Here is a 23,616-nt window from a genome sequence, read left to right as displayed (position 1 = left end):
CCAGTCATCCAATTAGCCATTGTATGTGTTGCTTTAAAAAAAAATTGAGGGCCCCTTCCTGGATCAAGACCACAGAAACAGCCATTTTTAATTTTATTTATTGTAAAAATGTATAGCCAATCTAATTCATTTTAACTGAAAGCACCACCACCATCCATCCCAGGGCCCCAGTCTGGATTGGGGGCCCACGATTACAATTTTATTTTTCAAAAGCCAACCATACCATTGCTAATTGTCTGGTTGGTGTCTTGTCTAATTTGGCTCAGATATAATCTTTTTTTTTTTTATGTTGAGCTTCAGACCAAAATATGGTCAACATCAAAAAAACCAAGATCATGGCCACTGGTCCCATCACCTCCTGGCAAATAGAAGGGGAAGAAATGGAGGCAGTGAGAGATTTTGCTTTCTTGGGCTCCTTGATCACTGCAGATGGTGACAGCAGTCACGAAATTAAAAGACGCCTGCTTCTTGGGAGAAAAGCAATGACAAACCTAGACAGCATCTTAAAAAGCAGAGACATCACCTTGCCAACAAAGATCCGTATAGTTAAAGCTATGGTTTTCCCAGTAGTGATGTATGGAAGTGAGAGCTGGACCATAAAGAAGACTGATCGCCGAAGAATTGATGCTTTTGAATTATGGTGCTGGAGGAGACCCTTGAGAGTCCCATGGACTGCAAGAAGATCAAACCTATCCATTCTGAAGGAAATCAGCCCTGAGTGCTCCCTGGAAGGACAGATCGTGAAGCTGAGGCTCCAATACTTTGGCCACCTCATGAGAAGAGAAGACTCCCTGGAAAAGACCCTGATGTTGGGAAAGATTGAGGGCACTAGGAGAAGGGGACGACAGAGGACGAGATGGTTGGACAGTGTTCTCGAAGCTACGAACATGAGTTTGACCAAACTGCGGGAGGCAGTGCAAGACAGGAGTGCCTGGCATGCTATGGTCCATGGGGTCACGAAGAGTCGGACACGACTAAACGACTAAACAACAACAACAACAACATAATCTGCTTCTGTGTTGTACCTTGTCATGTTGTGGGTGAGTAGGCAGCTAAAATTTTGGAAACTTTGGAAACTTGCTCACACACTAGTAAAATTAGCATGCTACGGAGATGCTTCTGCCCTTGGGGTTTATCCAACATGCTAGTTGTTTTGCATACATAGAGAGCATTTTATATGAGGGAGGATTCATATATCCATCCCACCTGGTCAGCAATGATCAGCAAATGGATGGTAGAGCCCTATACACAGACACATTGCCCAAAAACAAAAGATAAAGAAAGGGATGGAAGATTGCAAAACTGACTCTACAAAAAATGACTCCCACTGGTTGTCAATAGAATATAATGCCAGTTGTCTATGCTAGCATCACTGGGGACACCCCCAAAAGCAAAAAGGCCACCAGAAAACCGTCTGCAAAATACTGTAATGCAGGAGCAGAAATCATGGTGACTATGTCATGTGACAAGTTGGTGAATATGTCATGTGACAGGCAAGTGAGCATTTGCCTTTGCTTCATCTGCTCCATGAATAAGAGGCGCAGCCGGAAAGTAGCTGATATTTTGTGACCGACTCTCCAAATACCAGCCAACTTTGGCTGTTTGATGGTTAGGCAGGCTAAAGTTACCTCCAGATCTCAGGAAGAGGCGATAAATTTATTCAAGCAGGAATTAACTGTAGTGCTGCTTCGGATTTGAGGTTTTCTTTTAGTCCATATTGATTTTCTGCAGAGGACACGCAGTACAATGCTAAGAAGAGTTTAACACTGGTTGTTACAGAAAATGTAAAAACATAATGACCAGAAGCAATGGCCTAAACCTTCAAAGGAAGCTTCCTACAAGCACAATTTCTTTATCGACTGAAGCATCCTAGCCAAAACACCTGAAAAACATATTGATCCCAAAGAACTCTTAGCAACAAACTTCATACTTTCTTCTTCAAACTTCGCTAATTATCATCAAATCTCCAATGTTACCGGTAGTACTAAAAGTGCTGGTGTTCTAAAAAGTTATAAAAGGTGTAAATGTTGTGATATGATTTAGAGCCCGGGGGAATGCTAACGGGCCGGGGCATAATCGACCACATGGCACAGTGCATACACACCCTTTGAATGGCCGTGCCCATCAAATTTGGGAGGGGGCTCCAGCCCCCTCAAATATTTTATGGTGGGGCCAAAGATCCCCTTAGGAGTTGGCTCCTATGCCCCCCAAGGTTTGTCGGTGCTGATAAAGTTGCTTCAGATCAATTAAGAGTGTTGTCGTAGTACAAGAGCCTGGGTTCCCTGCTCTCCATAGTCAGAGGGATCTGAAAAGCACTGTGTTCTTGACCCACCAAACATGGCAGACCATGAAATCCCCTTGTTTTCACTCCTTTTACTTTCCTTTCTTTTCTTCTTTACTTTTAGTTTGTCTTCTCTTTACCTTTAGATAGTAAGCCTGCAGGAAGGGCCTATGTTATATCTAATACACAGCCCCTAGCAGTTTGGGGAAGGGTCATAGCTGAGTGGTAGACTGCCTAACCTTGCAAGCAAATAGTCCCACGTTCCCAGGTTCAATCCCCGTCATTTGCAGTAGGGTTGAGAGAGATTCCTGTCTGAAATCCTAGAGAGTCATTGCTGGTCAGTTTAGACAATACTGAGCAAGATAGACCCAAGATCTGACTTGGTATAATAAGGCAGCTTCCAATGTTCCTAAATCATCATGGGGGATTTCAAAGAAAAACAAAAGGATGCATTGTTTATTATTATGCACTTTTAGGACCCTGTAATATTAATCAATAAATTATATTTGTCCTTAACACAGAAAGATTGTTCCCTACTAATTGTGAACATAAAACAAGGGGGGAAGCATTAACAATATGTTGCATGCATCTTATTTTGGGAAATAAGAGCACTAAATTATGTCTGTGTATTGTTTTATCTAAGAGTGTACAAAAATGTTTTCGCAGCAATGATCTATTGAATTAATACACTTCTGCAGGCCTGGAATCTGAATCAGCGAGGTATATTTTATTGCTCACTTGAAGCAACCAAAAACAGTAGATGCCTAAACATAGCAAAAAATTAATAACCATCTGTTTATTTCATTCCAGTCGATGAGGATGTCACATGTAAACAAGTATATTTTTATGTAATGAGAATCATTTTGCTGTTTTAAGAGAAGTTTGTATCTTGGTGTTTTCTTTTTCTTTTTTTAAACTCAGGTTTGTATGAGGATTATCCATAAATTATGTCACACAATAATTGCGCAACACATTGATGGCAAGGGGACAGAAGTGGTGTGAGAAGGGGAGAGAGTTAATATGGGTTAAAATAAGGAAAGGGTTAAAAAAAATAAAGTGTAAGAGTTTTAAAAGTGTAATACCTCCAGGTAGGACTGGGGAAAGATCCCTGTCTAAAACCGTTGGGAGCTGTTGCCAATCAGAAGACCTGGATGGACCAACAGCCAGACTTTCTATATAGGAATGAAATGTTCTGATGCAAATGCACTGTTGTTTTCACTGAGCAAATGGAGAGGGGCCATTGTCAGGGATCGTGCTGAGGAGGGCTGCACTGAGGAAGAATGGTGGGAGCCCCACCCCCTTCCCCTGATCCTGAATCTCCCCAGGAGCAGGAGGACAGTATAGATTTGGAACAGTGGTTTACAGAGGGGCATAGTTCAGAAGGCAGAAGCTGGGAAATACTGGATGGGAAACAGCGAGGAGAAGAAACACTGGAAGAGAGAGGGTTAACAGATTCACAGTCTCTGGATAGCATCCACCCCCCTTCTCCAAAGTCACCGAGAGCTCAGAAAGTGTCAGAACAAAAACCGCAGAGGCTACTAGCTCAGATTACAAGACGTAGGAGTGACATAAATTAATAGGGACCGAGGGGGTGTGAGCCTTAATGGGGAGCACCGCCATTCTAGGCAGATGGGTTATTTCGCCTCTCGCTGTGATTATTAAAGAATCTAACTGGTAAGACATTCCTTTCGTTTGATGTCTTCTTATTTACTGCCACATGGGAGGAAGCCGATTCCCTGAAGCCTGACAGCCATCAACCCTCCATATTGCCTTTTGAGATGCTGGATGCAAGTGCCGGCATATTACAATTCCCGAGAGAGCCAGCAGAAGCCATTCACTTTGGCTTTCTTACTTGACTGAGCGACTGTGAGCATAAAGCTGTAACGCAATTCGAAAATTAGAGATGCTTCTCGAATGGCCGTCCTTGTAAGACCTAAGTTTGTGCAGCTGGTAAGATGCAGCCCAGCTCATGCAACCTTCCTTACCCATGTGGTAGCCATTACGTACACATGCACACAGAAATCGCCCCTACAACACATGGAAGATAGCATGGAAGAGGAGTGTGGTTCAACTCTTCCCTACTTCCATGTGGATGGAAATGGAGTAGCCAAATAGGGCAAGGAAACCATGTGGGCAAGCAGTTTATGTCTGGCCAGTTGCTCACTGTGGCCCCCTCGAACCTTACTTTGGAGTGAATTTCACTGACATGGTGCCCCATGAGGTTCACCAATTTTCTCATTCCTGGTCTCATATCCCTAGTGCTGCAAGATTGTCACAAGAGCGCCTGGACTAAATTGGCCTATCAAAAACCACTCCTGTGGTTTATCATCACAACAGCTACCCTGTTTCCCCTGTTTTGAGACGTAGTCATAAAATAAGCCATAGCAGGATTTTTAAGCATTCAAGGAATATAAGCCATACCCCGAAAATAAGACAGTGATAGGTGCAGCAGCAATGCCGACCGTGTCAGGAGGAGGGGGAGGGGGAGGGGGAGGAGGGGGGAAATAAGACATCCCCTGAAAATAAGCCATAGTGTGTGTTTTTTAATAGGAAAAATAAATATAAGATGGTGTCTTATTTTCGGAGAAACGCGGTACTTGGGTTTTAGTAAAGCAAACAGTCTAATTTGTCAGCGCCTAAATGATATCGAGCGCCAGAACAACATGGCCACAATAAGGAAATTTTGCCCATGGTATGACTATTTTCCACCTTCCCATTTTGACTCTCTTACACCCTATCTGCATAACCTAGCAATTCTAAAGTACAGACACGCTTTTACTCTCGCAAGATTGAATGTACTGTCCTCGGCTGTACTCGAGGAACGATTCCAACAGATTCCACACGAAAAACACTTATGTCCCTGTGGAGATGGCAGGACCGAATCGGACTGCCTTTCTGACTTGCACTCTTTATAAAGACTTGAAGAATGAGGTTTCATTGTCCATTGTCCTTTTATTGTCCATTCTGGGTCGCCCAACCACTGCCACGGTGTCCTTTCTCTAGGCAGATCAAGATGAGCAGGTGACACCAAAGGCTGCGAGGTTTTTAGCTGGGGCAATCAGAATAAAATCCAGTATTTGACTATTGATTCAAAACCGTAAAGGGTATTTTATATAATTGACTTTTTATCTCTATTCTTTGTATATTGTATTGTTGTTTTACTGCTAAGGCCAATGGCTGATGCAAATAAAGATTCATTCATTCATTCATTCATTCATTCATTCATTCATTCCTGCTCGCATCTAGAAAGCAATGAAAAATTATCTGCGGGGTCCTTTTAGAAATATAGTTTGGGGGTTGGATGGGAAGGATGAACTGAAAGCTGAGATGCTCTGAAAATGTGATCCTGTGCCCAATATGCACAGAGACACATAAATGCACACACTTCTCTATGCACTTATGGTCACAGCGACAAACAAAACACCAATCCCGCCCTTTACATAATGCACATCCTCAAATCGCTGGGAAAGAAAACTGCACTTTAAAAAAATATGTGATAATATCTCACCCAAAATAAATAACACCAATTGCTTAGGGAGTGTACATTTTTAAAGATAACCATCAGCCTACTGTTAATGGAGATACTAAAACAATAAGATGCAACGACAACAGAAGATTCAGGCTTAAATCCTTACAACTTCAAAAGCTTATGCCCCCAAGACTTACTTTTGATTATTGCAGCTTTAGTTTATCATACTTTTTACCATCAAAGGAGGAGCCATTTGGATTTTCTGCCTCAGATACAAAAACGTTACAATAAACAACCATTGAATGTGTATGGCTGGAAATCAGATTAAAAAGTATATATTCAAAGTGGCATAATTAGCAGGAAACCTTAAAATATTGTCTTAGAGATTTCAAAGTAAGACATAACAAAGGAAAGCAACTACAGAATGCGCATTTAACAAAATAATTATCTTAATCATTTCAAAATAAAACATTGCTAAAGGAAGTCAAATATAAGACACATTTAAAACAGCATAATTAGCAAGAGAATAAGATATTATCTTAAACATAGAACATACCTGCTTCTGCTGCTTCTGCTGCTGCCAATAGTGGTTCGTGGCAGGTGGCGGTTGTGGAAGCTGTGGCTCAGTGCAACTCTTCCAGTTCATTCCAGTGGTACCTTGGTTCTCAAATAATAATAATAATAATAATAATTTATTATTTATACCCCGCCCATCTGGCTGGGTTTCCCCAGCCACTCTGGGCGGCTTCCAACAGAAAAATAAAACACAGTAATCTATTAAACATTAAAAGCCTCCCTGAACAGGGACGCCTTCAGATGTCTTCTAAAAGTCTGGTAGTTGTTTTCCTCTTTGACATCTGTTGGGAGGGCGTTCCACAGGGCAGGCGCCACCACCAAGAAGGCCCTCTGCCTAGTTCCCTGCAATTTGGCTTCTCACAACAAGGGAACTGCCAGAAGGCCATCGGTGCTGGACCTCAGTGTCCGGGCAGAATGATGGAGGTGGAGACGCTCCTTCAGGTATACTGGACCGAGGCCATTTAGGGCTTTAAAGGTCAGCACCAACACTTTGAATTGTGCTCGGAAACGGAATGGGAGCCAATGTAGATCTTTCAAGACCGGTCTTATGTGGTCTTGGCGGCCGCTCCCAGTCACCAGTCTAGTTGCCGCACTCTGGATTAGTTGTAGTTTCCGAGTCACCTTCAAAGGTAGCCCCACGTAGAGCGCATTGCAGTAGTCCAAGCGGGAGATAACTAGAGCATGCACCACTCTTGCTAGGCAGTCTGCAGGCAGGTAGGGTCTCAGCCTGTGTACCAGATGGAGCTGATAGACAGCTGCCCTGGACACAGAATTGACCTGCACCTCCATGGACAGCTGTGAGTCCAAAATGACTCCCAGGCTGCACACCTGGTCCTTCAGGGGCACAGTTACCCCATTCAGAACCAGGGAATCCTCCACACCTGCCCGCCTCCTGTCCCCCACAAACAGTACTCAAACTTAATCCATTCTGGAAGTCCATTCCAAAACCAAAGCATTCCAAAACCAAGGCACGCTTTCCCATATAAAGTAATGCAAAGCAGATTAATCTGTTCCAGACTTTTAAAAACAGCCCCTAAAACAGCAATTTGACATGAATTTTACTCTCTAACGAGACCATTGTTCCATAAAATGAAAGCAAAAATCAATGTACTGTACTATAAAATAAATAAGACAGTATTGTAGATGATAAAAATTAAAATTGTTTGGATGGGGGGCTTTTATCCATTTCCGCAGTCACACAATCAATCAATCAAGCAGTAGCTGAACTGGATCGCACACAGTCACAAAAACAAATGAACCGAAAAAGCCTCAAAAACAAAAACGCAAAATAAAGAGCAAAAACAAAAGCACCAAACTTAATCCATTCCAGAAGTCCATTTGACTTCTGAAATTTTCAAAAAACCAAGGCACAGCTTTTGATTGGTACAGGCGCCCTGGGAACGAATGGATCCCCTGCCTCTAAGGCACAGTGGATCTCTTGGAGTTGGGCAGTGACTGGGGCCCAAACCCATTAAGGGAATCACCAACTGAGAGCCACCATTCTGGTTCTTCACAATCTAGCCAGGTACCGTACCAAGAAAGTTTTGGTGCCAATGCAGGAGGGGTCTTCCATGACACCGCAGGAGAACTGTGAGAAACTCTCAGGTTGTGCAGGCTAGAAGTGTGCGTTCATTTCTTAGGTGGGTGAAAAACCAAAATGTATGCAAAGACCCACCCCCCATTCATTTGTAAGGGAAACAAAAATACGGAAGCAAATTGGATAAATGAAGGAAAACCCTTTGATTACGTTTGTCCCAGTTGCCACGCTGTTATTGCATTGCTCGGCCAATTGGAATATTCTCACATCCAGGGAACATTCTGTAAGGGGAACAGGTGGGCTGCTCTGAAAATAATGTGCCAAGTGCTGGAAATATTAAAAGATGTTGACCCTTTTAAAATTGCTTATAAAACGGAAAGCCTTTGCCCATCCTGAAACTTGATAGTTCTGATGCCCTCGGGCAGTAGTGCAACACTGAAAATTTAGTTTTATGAACAGCCCTGAGATCTACAGATGAAGTGCAGTATAGAAATGTTGTTGCTGTTGTTTGCTTGGCAAGTTCTGAAATTGCCCAGGCGGGCACGTTATATGACCCATGAGAGCAGCAAAATAACCAGACTGTACAATGGTGATGGGATAAAATCAGGCCCAATCTTTATTGACAGCAGCAGGCAGGGGAAGGGTTGGCATGGCATTGGGTCCCAGGATCAGTTCATCATTCCACAAGCCCCATGTTGACAGAATAGATCCACTGGGTTTGGATTGCTACAAACCCAGTGTCAGCCAGTGTTGAACCTTGCCATGCTGCAAGCCAAGCAAGCAAGGTCTCACTGGGGGACCAGGGTGCAGATTCCAACCAGGCAGATACCAAACCTATGCTTGGGTTTGCATAGCTGCCAAGTACCCTGTTTTCCTTGGGAAACCCCCGTTTTTTCGTTCTGTTTCCCAGTGGTCCCCCGTATTGGTTCCTCTCCTGTTATTCTCCCTTATTCTGCTCCTGCCGGCGGTCTTTTTTTTTCTGCTTTGCACATCTATGGGCACCGAAAATGGCCAGCGTCAGTGCCGGAAGTTGCGTCTATGCATGTCTGGGCAAAGCAACACCGAAAGTTGCATCTACGCAACTTCCGGTGTCATGTGGCTGCCGATCCCAGATTTTGCAGTTCAGGACTTGGCAGGTATGGGTTTGCCATGGTCAATCCTTCCCTCAGGCCCCTCATGGGGCCTCTGCATACTATGGTGATCCTGCCCAATGCCATTTCCGCCCTCATACAAACAATGTTCTTCCACCTAACAAAGGAAAGCCATAATTTCACTGAGGGAAAGGCAAAAAAAGCAACAACAACCAACCAAGTGCCAATCAGGTTGAGAGGGGGGGGGAATCCTTCCCAGTCGTGACTCAACCAGCACTCCAAAACTGCTCAGTGAAGGCTCTAACCAGAGGGTGGGCAGACGGGAAGTTCTCAAAGCAAAATGGCTGTGAGCTCCAGGCGGAGCAGCCTTATATAGGTTTTCCCCTCCCCTCTACGGCAAGGGCTAATGGGACAGCTTTTTTCCCATGAGCCTATCACACAGAGAAGATACTGGGCAAAACCTTGCACAGCATTTTGCTGCAATCTATGGGCCACAGCACCGCCAGACAAAGGTGCCCCGTACTTATTGGGCACGGAACGAGGCTGATCAGAAGATAGGCTGGGTTTGTGTCACGTAAACACATGTATGCATGTGTATCTGTATGTACTTTTGTACAATATATAGAGGGACTAGGGGGAGAGAGAAAAGGACTATCATGCAACTCAAAGCTAAAAACTTTGAGCCAGTCCTGCCCACAGTATAATCATATTTGGAGATAGCAGCGCTTTTCCCCTCAGGTTGTCGCGCCTCTCCACTTTTATTTGGTTCCTGCTTCCACTTTCTCACTGTTGGATCTCAAGCCCTGTCTCATAGCTAATCGAGGAATGAAGCCACCCTGCGATTCATCTCCAAAACCATCCTTTTTCAAAAAGTGCTGCATATATAGGATTTGGACCTGTAAAGTGCTGAGCCGTTGGTCTTCTGCAGAGGCACGCTGGCAACATTCATCACCAACAATTAGTCACACTGACTTTGATGGGATTGTTGCTCGCATTTCAAGCGAGTGTGCGTTCCAACAGGTCAATAGATCAAGCTAGACTGCTGAACACAGTAACAACCAGTGTCAGACTCCTACTGCTTTAGGAGAGGTCGATATTTATCTCAGATTTCCCTTAGCGTTAGCTAGTTCGATTTTTATTACAGCGTCCGTCTTCATAGAGTTTTCTGTTTGCGACATCTCCGGTGGCAAGTTTTGAGAGCAGACATGATAGACTTGGCACAAACAGCATTGCAACAAATGAACCGGCCAATGTTAATTGGTAAAACAAAAGTCAAAATACCAAAAAGTGGGAGCTTTCTAGTTACACAGAGTTCCTTTGGCTGATTTTCATTCTTGAAGCTTTTCCTGATGTATGTTTAAAGAACACTCAGTTTACTAGGTTTATTATTATTATTATTATTATTATTATTATTATTATTATTATTATTATACCCTGCCCATCTGACTGGGTTTCCACAGCCCTTCTAAACCAACCTGGGCACATTTTGTAAGGGCGTGTGGGCATGAACACATATGTTAATACTTACTTTCCGTGGTGTGAATTTTCAGTGCTGTAAAGTACATTTTGGGAGAATTTTTGGTGTGTGGTCAGTGGACTAGGGGAACTAGGCAAGTCTCCTAAATGTTCCTGGTAAATTAGAGTATTATAGTAAAGGTAAAGGTAAAGTACCCCTGGACAGTTAAGTCCAGTCAAAGGCAACTTTGGGGTTGTGACCCTCATCTTGCTTTACTGGCCGAGGGAGCCAGCGTTTGTCCGCAGACAGCTTTCCAGGTCATGCAGCCAGCATGACTAAACCGCTTCTGGCACAACGGGACACCGTGACGGAAACCAGAGCGCACAGAAATGGCACTTACCTTCCCTCTGCAGCTGTACCATTTACTTGCACTGGCGGGCTTTTGAACTGCTAGGTTGGCAGGAGCTGGGACAGAGCAATGGGAGCTCACCCCGTCATGGGGATTCGAACCGCCGACCTTCTGATCAGCAAGCCCAAGAGACTCAGTGGTTTAGACCACAGCGCCACCCACATCCCTGTATTATAGTAATATAATACATCTCAGTAGACTAGAGGGACTAGGCCGGTCCCCTAAATGCATAGCTGCCAAGTTATCCCTTTTTTTAAGGGATTTTCCCTTATGCTGAATAGGCTTCCTCGTGAGAAAAGGGAAAACTTGGCAGCTATGCCTAAATGTTCCCAGTAAATTAGAGCAGGCACGTCCAACAGGTAGATCGTGATCTACCGGTAGATCACTGGACGTCTCTGGTAAATCACTGGCTCCCCCCAAAGAAGCGAAAAAACTTTGGTTCCCCTAAAAAAAGCTCAACATCTTTGCCCTGCACCCCTAAAATGACCTGAACCACCAAAAACAGGGCTTTCCTTCCTAAAAAAAAACCCTCAACGTCACTTTCCTCTTCCCTAAAGAAGCTCAACAACTTTTACGTGAACCCCCCAAAACAGGGCTTTCCTTCCCAAAAAAAGCTCAACAATTTTGACCTGAATCCCCCAAAAGGGGGTAGATCACTGCCAGTTTTTAATTCTGTGAGTAGATCACGGTCTTTTGGAAGTTGGCCACCCCTGAATTAGAGGATTATGGTATTAGAGACTGGTGCCTCCTTCCCAAAGCCTAGTAAGCTTCTGTCTGCTTAGGGAGGGAGACACAATGTTCCGAGGGGGTCCAAAAGCCCTCCCACCACCTTCCCGAAGCCCACCTGGCTTTGGGAAGAAGGCAGGATGGCTCTAACATCCTGTCAGAGCCCTGGAGCCTCCTTCCCAATGCCCAAGGTAGCTTCTGTCTGGCTTAGGGAGGGAGGAAGAGTGCTCACAGAGACCCCACTGCTTATTTTGGCATAAGACTAGGGTTGCCAGACTCAATGGTGGACAGGACTTCTGTGCCTTTAATTGCCCTGCTCTCTTTTGAGTCTGGAAACCTTCAAGAGAAACCAGCAGACCCTTTGTTTAATTTCCAAGCAAAGGGTCTGCTGGTTTCTCTTGAAGGTTTCCAGGCTCAAAAGAGAGCAGGGCAATTAAAGGCTCAGAAGTCCTGTCCTCTATTGAGTCTGGCAACCCTACATAAGCCCTTGGTTTGGATGGCAAAGTGGCACCCATGCCATCAACCTCAGCTGTGTATCTCTAGCCCCACTTCTACAGAAATAGTTGTGCTATGGGTATCCATGCGTGGTCACACCCAATCTGGATTACCCTAATGTGCTCTGTAGGAAGCTGCCCCTGAAGACTATTCAGAACTTCAGCTGGTTCAGAATCCAGCAGCCAAACTTTTTTTCTTTTTTAAAGTTTAATTCTGATATACATAGCTTATGTTATATATCATTAATCGGCCACTAAATACATTAAATATTAAAGATCACTACCAAGTGTTTAGAAAACTATTAGGAGGAAACATGATGTTAATAGTTCTTTTATTAGTTGACAAGTTTGACTTGGATCTTAAATTTTTCCCGCGTGACCAGTAAGAGCACCAAACAGCGGTATTAAAATATCTCAACGTAATTCCAGTAATGCCAAAAAGCAATTATAAATAACTAAATGCTAAAATATCCTGGCAGTAAAATTGTTGACTGGCACTGAGCTTGTATTAAAACGTCCTCATAAGTCATTCCCCCCCCCCCCCCGGCCGACACCGCCCTACAATTCATAGTTTTGAGCTAGTGGCCGGAGTATATAACATAACTTTCACACAAGGGCACAAAGATGACTTACAAAACAATGAGTTGCAAAATGATAGCCTACAATTTAGTGGGTATGATACCAAAGAGGCATAATACCAAATAAGAGGACCACGGGCACTGCATGGGACAGTTCTGTTAAGGGTGGGGGGGTGCAGATGGAAGTTGTCCCTCTCCACGCCCCCTTCCTGAGTCAATGAAAGGGATTTGCTAGCTCCTCTCTCTGTCTAAAGCAGCTAGCTGCTGCTCTCCTACGAGCCTGCCCACTTTCTAAGCTGTTTACTGAAGGCCATGGACTCTGTACTGCTACCCTAAGAAGGAGGCTGTGACAGAGACAGGGCCTTCTCAGTGTTGGCACCAGTGCTTTCTTTCTATAAAAAAATGTTTATGGGTACTCTCATTTTGACTCAAGAAAACCACCATTTTATAGTTCAAATCAGGGGAAATAAATACAGTAAATGGACAAAAGTACAAAGATTCACAGAATGTTTAGGGGTATGTGTACCCCTGCATCCCCTCCCCCCAGAAAAAAAGCACTGGTTGGCACACCGCTATTGAATACTTGCACCAAATAAACTCGTTTGTTGCCAGGGGATGGAAGGGGCTTCAGCACCCTCAATATTTGTGGGCAGGGGGCCAAGATACCCCCCACACACATATTAAGGGCCCCCCAAACAGATCAACTTCCCACCTGCAAACATTCCCTCCCCACCCCTCACCATTGATGGGAGGGCGCTGGTGCGCCAGGCAGAAGCAGGGGCATAGAGGGTGATTCTCTGTGCCCTCCAAGCCCTGCTGTCGCCAGGTGCAATGGGGATCTCTGCATATGATGTGCAGATGACATCACACGATGCCGGATCCCCTCAATGGGGGGGGGCAAGTCGGCACCCCTGTTTGTTGCCTGCTCTGCAAACATTAGGTGCCATGTTAAGGCCATTTTATTCCCTCAAGCTTTAAATGGATTGTATGTTTTAGTCTTGCCTCTGCTGATTTACTGCAATTGCTTCTGCTTGTTGTTGTTGTTTAAATCGTAGAATTTAAAGGTTATCTTGGAAGGTGGGTCGTAATTTTATCAAATTCAACGATAAAAAGAGTTTCTATGATGCAGCCTGGCTCTGCACCATCCCATGGCCTACGTTCTCCTCCAAACTTATTTTTAAACAAAGAAACCTATAAGCACAGTACTTCTGCAATTTCTGACTTTGCACTACCATCCTTTCGGAAAAAAACAGATCATGGTTACTCACCTTTTGAAAAACCAATAATAATGTTTGTGTGTGCGGGGGTGTGATATATTTAATGTGAAGTCACAAGCAAAACCAAATATAGTGGGGACCTGAAGGGAATTACAAAACAAAACAAAACACACAGAGAATGGATCCTTTTTAGTCTCTGAGAAGAAACAGCCTAGAGATAAAGACACATCAGAACTCTAAAGTGATCAAGAGTAAATTTTATTAAAATGTCAAAACTCTATGCGCGTTTCTACTTTGAGACCAAATGCACTGTTTTTTCAGAAAATTGGCTGCATAAATAGTTCTATATCCCAAGTCCCTTGCAATCCAATCAGTAATGGGAAATAGACATTGCTCAGTGGTAGAACCGATGCTTTGAATGCAGAATATCCCAGGTTCAGTCTTCAGGTAGGGCTGAGAAACACTCTTGCCTGAATCCCTGGAAAGTCAGGAAACCCAATCCTGAGCTTGGTATAAGGTAGCTTTTTATCTTCTGCATCCAATCTACCCTCCTGCATAATTGTGTTTCCAAGCACAATTCAAAATGTTGGAGCCGATCTTTAAAGCCCTAAAGAGCCTCACCCCAGTATACCTGAAGGAGTGTCTCCATCCCCATCCATACCTGCCAAGTTGCTGTCAGAGAAATAAGGGACCGGGCCGGAAATAGCATACCGGAAGTAGCGCAGCCACCATTTTGGAACTGGGCGGAGCATGCTCAGAAGTGACTTTTGATGCTGCTTTGCCCAGTTCCAAAATGGCCGTCGTGCCAGAAGTCGCACTGCAGCCATTTTGGAACTGGGCAGAGCAGCATCAAAAGTCGCTTCTGAGCATGCTCTGCCCAGTTCCAAAATGGCTGCCACGCCAGAATAAACTGGGGGGAAACAAAAAAAATCCATTTTTTCAGCTAGGAACAGCTGGGAAAACGGGGATTTCCCGGGGGAAACGGGAGACTTTCCAGCTATGTCCCCATCACTTAGCCCAGACTCTGAGATCCAGCTCTGATGGCCTTCTGGCAGTTTCCTCATTGTGAAAAATTAAGTTACAGGGCACCAGGCAGAGGGCCTTCTCGGTAGTGGCACTCACCCTGTGGAACGCCCTCCCATCAGATGTCAAGGAGATAAGTATAACTATATAACCTTTAGAAGACACCTGAAGGCAAAAAAAAAAAATAACCTTTTCTAAAATATCCGAAGCCTTCCTTTAAGGAATTCTAGGTGCCAAAATCCCAAGGGAACAGAAAAGACTATTTATGTATGTGACCACGGCTGCGCAGATGTTATTGGCCCAGAGATGGAAAGAAGATAAAGAGATAAAGAGAAGAATGGCAGATCAAATTGATGGATTATGCTGAAATAGCTAAAACGACCAGAAGAATCAGAAATCAGGAAGACCAAAATTTCAATAAGGAATGGGGGAAATTTATAACCTATCTTAAAAACCATTGTAAACAGTTAAAACCGTCAGCAGGATTGGAATAGCACTTGTAGTTTAATGGTGAATTTTGGACACAATGGAGATGTAAAAGGTTTGGATTATCATAAAAGATGCAGGAGGAAACGATTAACAGTAGGACCCACAAAGGGGAGGAGGGAAGTCCAGGAGATTCTTTGGAATCTTGTTTCTATGTTGTACATTTGATATGTGAATATCAAGTTTTAATCTGAAAAACCAAATAAAAAATGTAAAAATAAAATAAAATAACTAGAAGACACCTGAAGGCAGTCTTGTAAAGGGACTTTTTAAATGTCTGATGTTTTGTTATGCTTTTATATTTGACAGAAGCTGCCCAGAGTGCCTGGGGCAACCCAATCAGACAGTCAGGATACAAATAATAATGATATTATTATTAAGGTTGCCAACAGCTGGCTATGAAACACTAGCAAGTACAGTCCTGACTCTGTGACCATATAATCTGAGTTGCACTATTTTATGCCGCTCCCAAGGCATCTATCAACTTTCCACGTGGCTAAAGTTGAGCATTATGATCTATTCCTCTTGCTATCTAGTCTCAGATGGGTGTTTTTTGGTTGTTGTTTTTTTAAATATGTCACTCTGCAGCGTACATTTGTCACTTCCTGTTATCCCACCTCCTGCGCTAAGCTTCTAATCAAAATCTCTTTCAGGAATTGATTGTCATGATAATCCCTTGGCAGTAAAACTGCTGGCATTGAATTGCTGTCACTGCCTTATTCACTCAGTTAACATCACTCTCCGGAGGCTTGGTTCACATATTACAAGAGAGCCGAGACCATTTAGTCAATGAGGGAAGCCATTGGGAGCCCTGCGAGGAATTGAATGGTTCTACCTATAGGAGACGTTCTCTTTCAATTGACAGAAAATCTCCATTTTACTCTCCTCCTACAATTCATTCTCTCTTGGGCAACTGAAATTTTAATCCCACCTTGTTATCCTGTACTAAACCAGCCCTCTGAATTGGCATCACAACGGAAGGAATTCGGGAATGTAGCTTATTTGAATTGACTTTCTTCTACATGGATACCCCATGAACACTTCATTTATTTTGGACTGAATCCTTGTTGATAATTTGAACATGTGGGTGTGCCATTTATGTTGGCTTATGTTGATCTTGTTAATCTGATAAATTTTTGAACAAAGTTTTGAATAAGATTTTGCACAATCTGTTACAACAGCCAGTTACGCATGTTTACATAGTTCAAAGGGATTAGGCAAGACCCTGATTTAATGGTTGATAGGGAAATTATTAGCTCCTATGCAGTGCTGTTTTTCTAGGGGGGGGGGAGGTGAAAGAGCTCACCATGAACTTCTCCTTTGTTCTCCTTGAATAGCAGTGACGCCCACCTGAGAAATGCCGAAGCTGAGCTCCCCTGAGCCCCGGCTGGAAAAAAAGGGCTTGCTCCTATTCTACTCCACTTCCAATGACTAGATATCTTGATAGGTTCAGAAGGCTGGGAGTGATTTTTCTTTTCTTTTCAGAAACATATAATTTCCAGGCCTCTCCACTGCCCGTAGGATGCCATTTTATTATAGGCTGTTTGCACCTGTCAACTTGTTCCATTTCCCATCTGTAAGAATATAAGAAGAGGGTTGCTGGATCAGATCAGCCATCTATCTCCTCCAGTTGACTGCTTCCAACAGTGGCCAGCCAGATGCCTTCAGGAAGCCTATAAAGAAGATATGAAGGCAATAAAATCTTCTTATGTCGCGTTGGCATTTTTATCCAATGCCAGGGCAGCTGTAGTACTGACAGCTACTGCACTCGTGGAGAAAAATGACGCTGCCTTATACTGCGTCAAACCATCGTCCAACCATAGCTGCCAAGTACCCCGTTTTCTCCGGGAAAACCCCGATTTTACTTACCTTTTCCCAGTGGACCCCCGTATCACTTCGTCTCCTGTTTTTCTCTGTTATTTTCTCCTGCCGGCGGCCATTTTTTTTCATTCCGATTTGCCCTTCTATGGGCACCAAAAATGCCCGCCGCCGGCTTCAAAAGTCGCATCTACGCATCCCCGGAAGTGCATAGACGCGACTTCCGGTGTCGGCGGCGGCCATTTTTGGTGCCCATAGATGGGCGGCGCGACACCGGAAGTTGCGTCGACGCACTTCCTGACATGCGTACAAGCGACTTTCAAAGCCGGCAGGCAGCCATTTTTGGTGCCCATAGAAGGGCAAAGTGACACCGGAAGTTATGTCGACGCAACTTCCGGTGTCACACGGCTGCCGGTCCCGGATTCTGCCGTCCGGGACTTGGAAGGTAAGCGTCCAATTAGAGGAAGTAGCAACAAACTTCAATGGATCAGACAAGAATTTTCTTTGAGATCCTACCTGGAAATTCCAGAAACGGAACCCGGGACCTTGCGCATTCAGAGCAGGTGCTGTGCCACTGAGTTAATGACCCACCCCCATATTGTTAATAAATGCAAAGCAATGTGAAAAAGATGTGTTGCAGGCCCTCCAGGAACAGTCCCGGATTTCTGATTTGATCCCAGAATGTCCTGCTTTTCCTTAGGATGTCCCTATTTTCATTGGAGAAATATTGGACGGTATGGAATTATGTGACCCCCCCCCCCAAGCCAAGGAGGTGAGTACAGGTGAAACTCGGAAAATTAGAATATCGTCGAAAAGTGCATTTATTTCAGTAATGCAACTTAAAAGGTGAAACCAATATATGAGATAGATGCATGACAAGCCAAGGAGGTGAGTACAGGTGAAACTCGGAAAATTAGAATATCGTCGAAAAGTGCATTTATTTCAGTAATGCAACTTAAAAGGTGAAACCAATATATGAGATAGATGCATGACATGCAAAGCAAGATATGTCAAGCCTTTATCTGTTGTAATTGTAATTATTGGTCATTAGGCGGGTCAATTATGAATGGAATGTAATTAATGAAATGTAACAGCGATGTTTATTTTTGTATTATTGTAACTATTTGTTTAATTACTGTGGAATTTCCAATAGAAAGCATTTGTAAAAATTAAAAGAAAAATAAAAAATAAGAAGTTGCATTGCTGAAATAAATGCACTTTTTGACGATATTCTAATTTCCTGAGTTTCACCTGTACAACCTTTAGAAGACATCTGAAGGGAACCCTGTACAGTACAGTGGTACCTCAGTTTAAGTACACAATTGGTTCCGGACGTCTGTCCTTAACCTGAAGCATACTTAACCTGAAGCGAACTTTCCCATTGAAAGCAATGGAAAGTGTATTAATCCATTCCAGACGGTCCGCGGAGTACTTAACCTGAAGCGTACCTAACCTGAAGCGAACTTTCCCATTGAAAGTAATGGAAAGTGGATTAATCCGTTCCAGACGGGTCCGCGGAGTACTCAAACCGAAGCGTACTTAAACCAAGGTATGACTAAGCAAAATAAAAAAATTCCTTCAGTAGCACCTTAAAGACCAACTAAGTTTATATTTTGGTATGAGCTTTCATGTGCATGCACACTTCTTCAGATGCCAAAGGTATGACTGTATAGGGAAGTTTTTTTATGTTTCATTATGTTTTTATATATGTTGGAAACCGCCCAGGCTGGCTGGGGCAACCCAATCAGATGGCTGGGATATGAATAATAAAATTGTTGTTGTTGTTGTTGTTGTTGTTGTTGTTGTTGTTGTTGTTGTCCCTGTTTTCATTGGAGAAATGTTGGAGGCCATATAAACATATTCTGCCTGGGAATAGGAACTTGTCCTGTGGTAACCTCCATAGCTGCCAAGTTTTCCCTTTTCTCGCGAGGAAGCCTATTCAGCATAAGGGAAAATCCCTTTAAAAAAGGGATAACTTGGCAGCTATGGTAACCTCATAACCCTATAAACTGTCTTTCTAGGATAATTCCTTACTGTATATAAAGACTGAGATACTAAAAAGCTATGGCATTGTCAGGCAGTGAAGGAATGGAACTTTCAGACATTCTGTGCTTGGGTTTTGACTTGAAAGCTTTGGTTTTTAAATGGTTGCTTTTGGTTTTAGAGGCTCTTATGTACACGGGGGCAAAGTGCCACTGGAAGATTAAAAGAACAGAGGCAGAAATTCTCTGCACTGGGGGGTTAAAAATGCACAGGAGGGTTAAAGGTTCAGCATAGGAACCTGGCAATTAAGGAGAAATAGAAACCTAACCAGGACTCTGCTGTCTCTGTTCTTGGTTAAAAGGTTTGGAGGGGTGGTGAAAATCTCGCATGTAAGTCCAGCTGGGACTTACAGAAGGGAGAGAAAAGGCTGAGACGCTTTAAGAGAGCTGGGACACAGGAAAGTATTTGAAAGCATGGCTGTGGCACCACGAGAAAGCTGCAAAGGGTTGCAATTTGATATGTACATATTACCTTGGTTAAGGAAACAGGCGTGAATAAACACAGCCGGATGCATTTATGTCTGCCTGTTTTTATTTACAGTAATGGTTAACTACTGAAAGTGTAAAACTAGGGAGGGAGAGATGCAGGGCAGTCTCGAGCAGGTCGGCCGCCCTGGCGCTGAGGGGTGGAGATCGCTCCGGCGCCCCCGCCCTCGCAGGGCGCAGCATGGTTTCCGCGCGGTTCCAGCGCACTGGCACCACCGGGGGTCTACTTAGAGCCGGCCCTGGAGAGATGCTAAAAACCTTTTTCTCAACTGTTTAACTTGCTGCCTTACTAGAACTTTACCTGAAACCATGGTTTGTTTGGAGGGGAATTGGTCTAAGACAGGCATCCCCAAACTTCAGCCCTCCAGATGTTTTGGACTACAATTCCCATCTTCCCTGACCACTGGTCCTGTTAGCTAGGGATCATGGGAGTTGTAGGCCAAAACATCTGGAAGGCCGCAGTTTGGGGATGCCTGGTCTAAGATGTGGGGTGAATTATGGGACCTACAAACCATAACACACTACTCAGTACCCATGGTTAAAAAGCTGTTTAGCAGAGGCAGCCAGAGAAAAATAAATAAGTAAATGATCCATTCACTTGCAGCAGTCAAGTTAAAAAGAAGGAAGGGATGGACTTTGCTGGCCTCCTTTGAGTCTCATGTTGCAAGCTGTAGCCTTTGTTGTCATGCACACAGACAATGAGCTAAAGATATTATGTGTAGGGGGAACATTTGTACTTCCAACTGAGACAGTAAAGCAAATATTTCTGAGTTCCTGATTGTGCAATACAATGATCTCAAGCAGCCAGCACAGAATTAAGTGTGCTTAACTCCATAGCAATGAGTGGGCTTCACGATGCTTAAATATGAGTTGAACTGTGGCCAATAACTGTATAAATCTTTTGGCGAGTCTTCTGGCCCAGCTGTGCTCCATTTTCTAAACACAAATGGGAGGCTATTAAAACCCTTAGATCTGTTCAGTTCTGTTGTCTATATGACAATTGCATTTTATTAAGTAGTTGGAGCACGTCATGACCCTTACATGCCTATCTTTCTGCATGTATCTCCACCGGATTCCCAGGTTATCCAAGCTCACATGCAGGAAACTATTTGTGCACACTCTCCTAGGGTCCCTATTTTCCAGGGACAGTCCCAGAATTATGGTGTGTGTTGCTGTTATTTTACTATTTTTTAATTAGCAATATAAATATTACATATACAAAAAGAAAAAAGAGCAATTGTTACAAAGAAAAAATAACATTGACATAACCTACAATCAATCTAACCTATACAAAAAGAAAGGAAGGAAGGAAGGAAGGAAGGAAGGAAGGAAGGAAGGAAGGAAGGAAGGAAGGAAGGAAGGAGAGTCTCATATATACATCTAGTTAAGGAATACAAGCCATCCTTACTGGTATTAGAAGCCCACTCTGGAAGGTCTCATATCCTTCCCCTCTCTTCTATGTTTCTGGCAACTCCTTTTACAACTTCAGGCTTGATTCCCTGGTTTGTATCTTGACTTCCCTCTAACCCTACACGGTTCCTGCTATCTCATATCTCGGTTGTCTGTATTCAGTTTCTAAATCTGTGGAGAAACATTCTAATTTCCTATGGAACTTTTAGTCTACACTAAGCCAAGCATAGTCCTGGGAACCACCTTTTTCATATAGTTTATTTAAAAAAAAAAAAACACCATCCCATTCTCTCCTTATTCTCTCATTTGAATGCTTCCTTATTAACTCTGTATGTTTAGCCAGTTCAAAATATGCACATAGCTTTAAGAGCCATTCTTCTTTTGCTGGGAGTTGTATTGCTTTTCCAATATTTTGCAGTCACGGTCCTAGCGGTCGTGATTGCGTACAGAAAGACTCTTTTATTGCCTTTGGATAGTCCCAGAATTATGAAAGCCGCCCCAGCTTCTGATTTGATCTTGGAATGTCCCTGTTTCTCCTGTCAGGGCCAGGATGAGCAGGAGCCGGTGCTTGCCTTGAGTGACGGTGGCGGCAGCAGTGGCAGAAGTGGTGGCTGCAAGAGAGCATCCCATTGCCTGGTCATGGCCGCTACTGCTGGCCTTCTCCCTTGGACAGCTCATAGCGGCTGCTGGAGAGCGGACGTGGAGGAGGAGAGGCTGCCAGCGGTGCCAAGGCCCAGCCTCACAGGACGCACCAGCTCTGAAGTGCGGGCAGAGGGCAGAGTGGTAGAAATGCTCTCTTGGTGGGGACACAATAAAATGGGGAATCCAGGAGGGTCTGTTGGGAGGAGTGAGAAATGTCATACCCTCCCACATTTTTCTGATGAAGATAGGGACGTCCCATTCCATAGTGATAATTTTACTGTTTACACCCCACACATCTTACTGTATGTTGGGAAAGATTGAGGGCACAAAGAGAAGGGGACGACAGAGGACGAGATGGTTGGACAGTGTTCTCGAAGCTACGAACATGAGTTTGACCAAACTGCGGGAGGCAGTGCAAGACAGGAGTGCCTGGCGTGCTATGGTCCATGGGGTCACAAAGAGTCGGACACGACTAAACGACTAAACAAACAACAACAACAACATCTTACTGAGTTGCCACAGTCAATCCAGGCAGCTTCCAACTTTTGTAAAAAAAAAATGATACAACATTAAACATTTATTTAAAAAAACACCCTTCCCTATACAGGATTGCCTTCAGACAGCTCGGGGGTCGGATAACTCCATACCCTCCAACATTTCTCCAGTGAAAATAGGTACATCCTAAGGAAACGTGGGACATTCTGGGATCCAGTGCTTTTTTCCTTTAAAAAAAATGTTTAGGGGTACTCCCGTTTTCCTACTCATATTGAAATACTGCCCCTCAATGAGGCCAAACTTAGATTCACAAAATGTTTAGGGGTATGCGTACACCTGCGGCCCCCCAGAAAAAGCACTGCCAGGATCAAATCAGAAACCAGGACGGCTTCTCTAAATCAGGGACGTCCCTAGAAAATAGGGACACTTGGAGGGTCTGAAATGTCCCTATTTTCATCTGAAGAATGTTGGAGGGTACGTTTGCGTGAATAGATTTACAATCTAGATGTTCCCATTATGACACAGATGCAAAACAAGTGCTGCAATTGGATTGGCACATTCTATTTGCTTATAGACAAGCCATGTGGTTGCTTGCATGAACCAAGGTTGTCACATAAGGGCCACTATATCTTGGAATAGCACTCGTTCTGCTGTTTACATTAGCCTACTTGTTGTTTAGTCGTATCCGACTCTTCGTGACCCCATGGACCATAGCACGCCAGGCACTCCTGTCTTGCACTGCCTCCCGCAGTTTAGTCAAACTCATGTTGGTAGCTTCGAGAACACTGTCCAACCATCTTGTCCTCTATCGTCCCCTTCTCCTAGTGCCCTCAATCTTTCCCAACATCAGGGTCTTTTCCAGGGAGTCTTCTCTTCTCATGAGGTGGCCAAAGTATTGGAGCCTCAGCTTCAGGACCTGTCCTTCCAGTGAGCACTCGGGGCTGATTTCCTTAAGAATGGATAGGTTTGATCTTCTTGCAGCCTACTATGTGAAGTTTATTCATATTTAAATGATAAATAGATCTTATTGGGCTTCAGAACAGCTATTATTTATCAGGTTTTAAAACAAAACAAAATACCCAGGGTGTGTGGGTTGGTGTTTTAATGAAAATATTTCCGATGTGCTGAGGTTTTGAAAATTAATCATGCCTTTGGGCTTCTGATACGCACACATTTTATGTTGTTTTTTTTTCTCAACCCCTTGTGGGTTTTCTTTAGAGGGTAATAACTGGGATATTATACACAATGTGAGGGTCTTCCTAGGGGGCATAAAACAATCTGTAGGGCTTCCTTCGTAGAAAGGTTGATTGTGTTAAAATCTTAGGCTGCAATCTCACACCCAGATAGGCAGCCTAAATCCCATTGACTTCTTGGATATTG

The sequence above is a fragment of the Zootoca vivipara genome, chromosome 10 (genome assembly GCF_963506605.1).
Source record: "Zootoca vivipara chromosome 10, rZooViv1.1, whole genome shotgun sequence".
NCBI lineage: Eukaryota > Metazoa > Chordata > Lepidosauria > Squamata > Lacertidae > Zootoca > Zootoca vivipara.
This window is presented reverse-complemented; position numbering follows the sequence as displayed.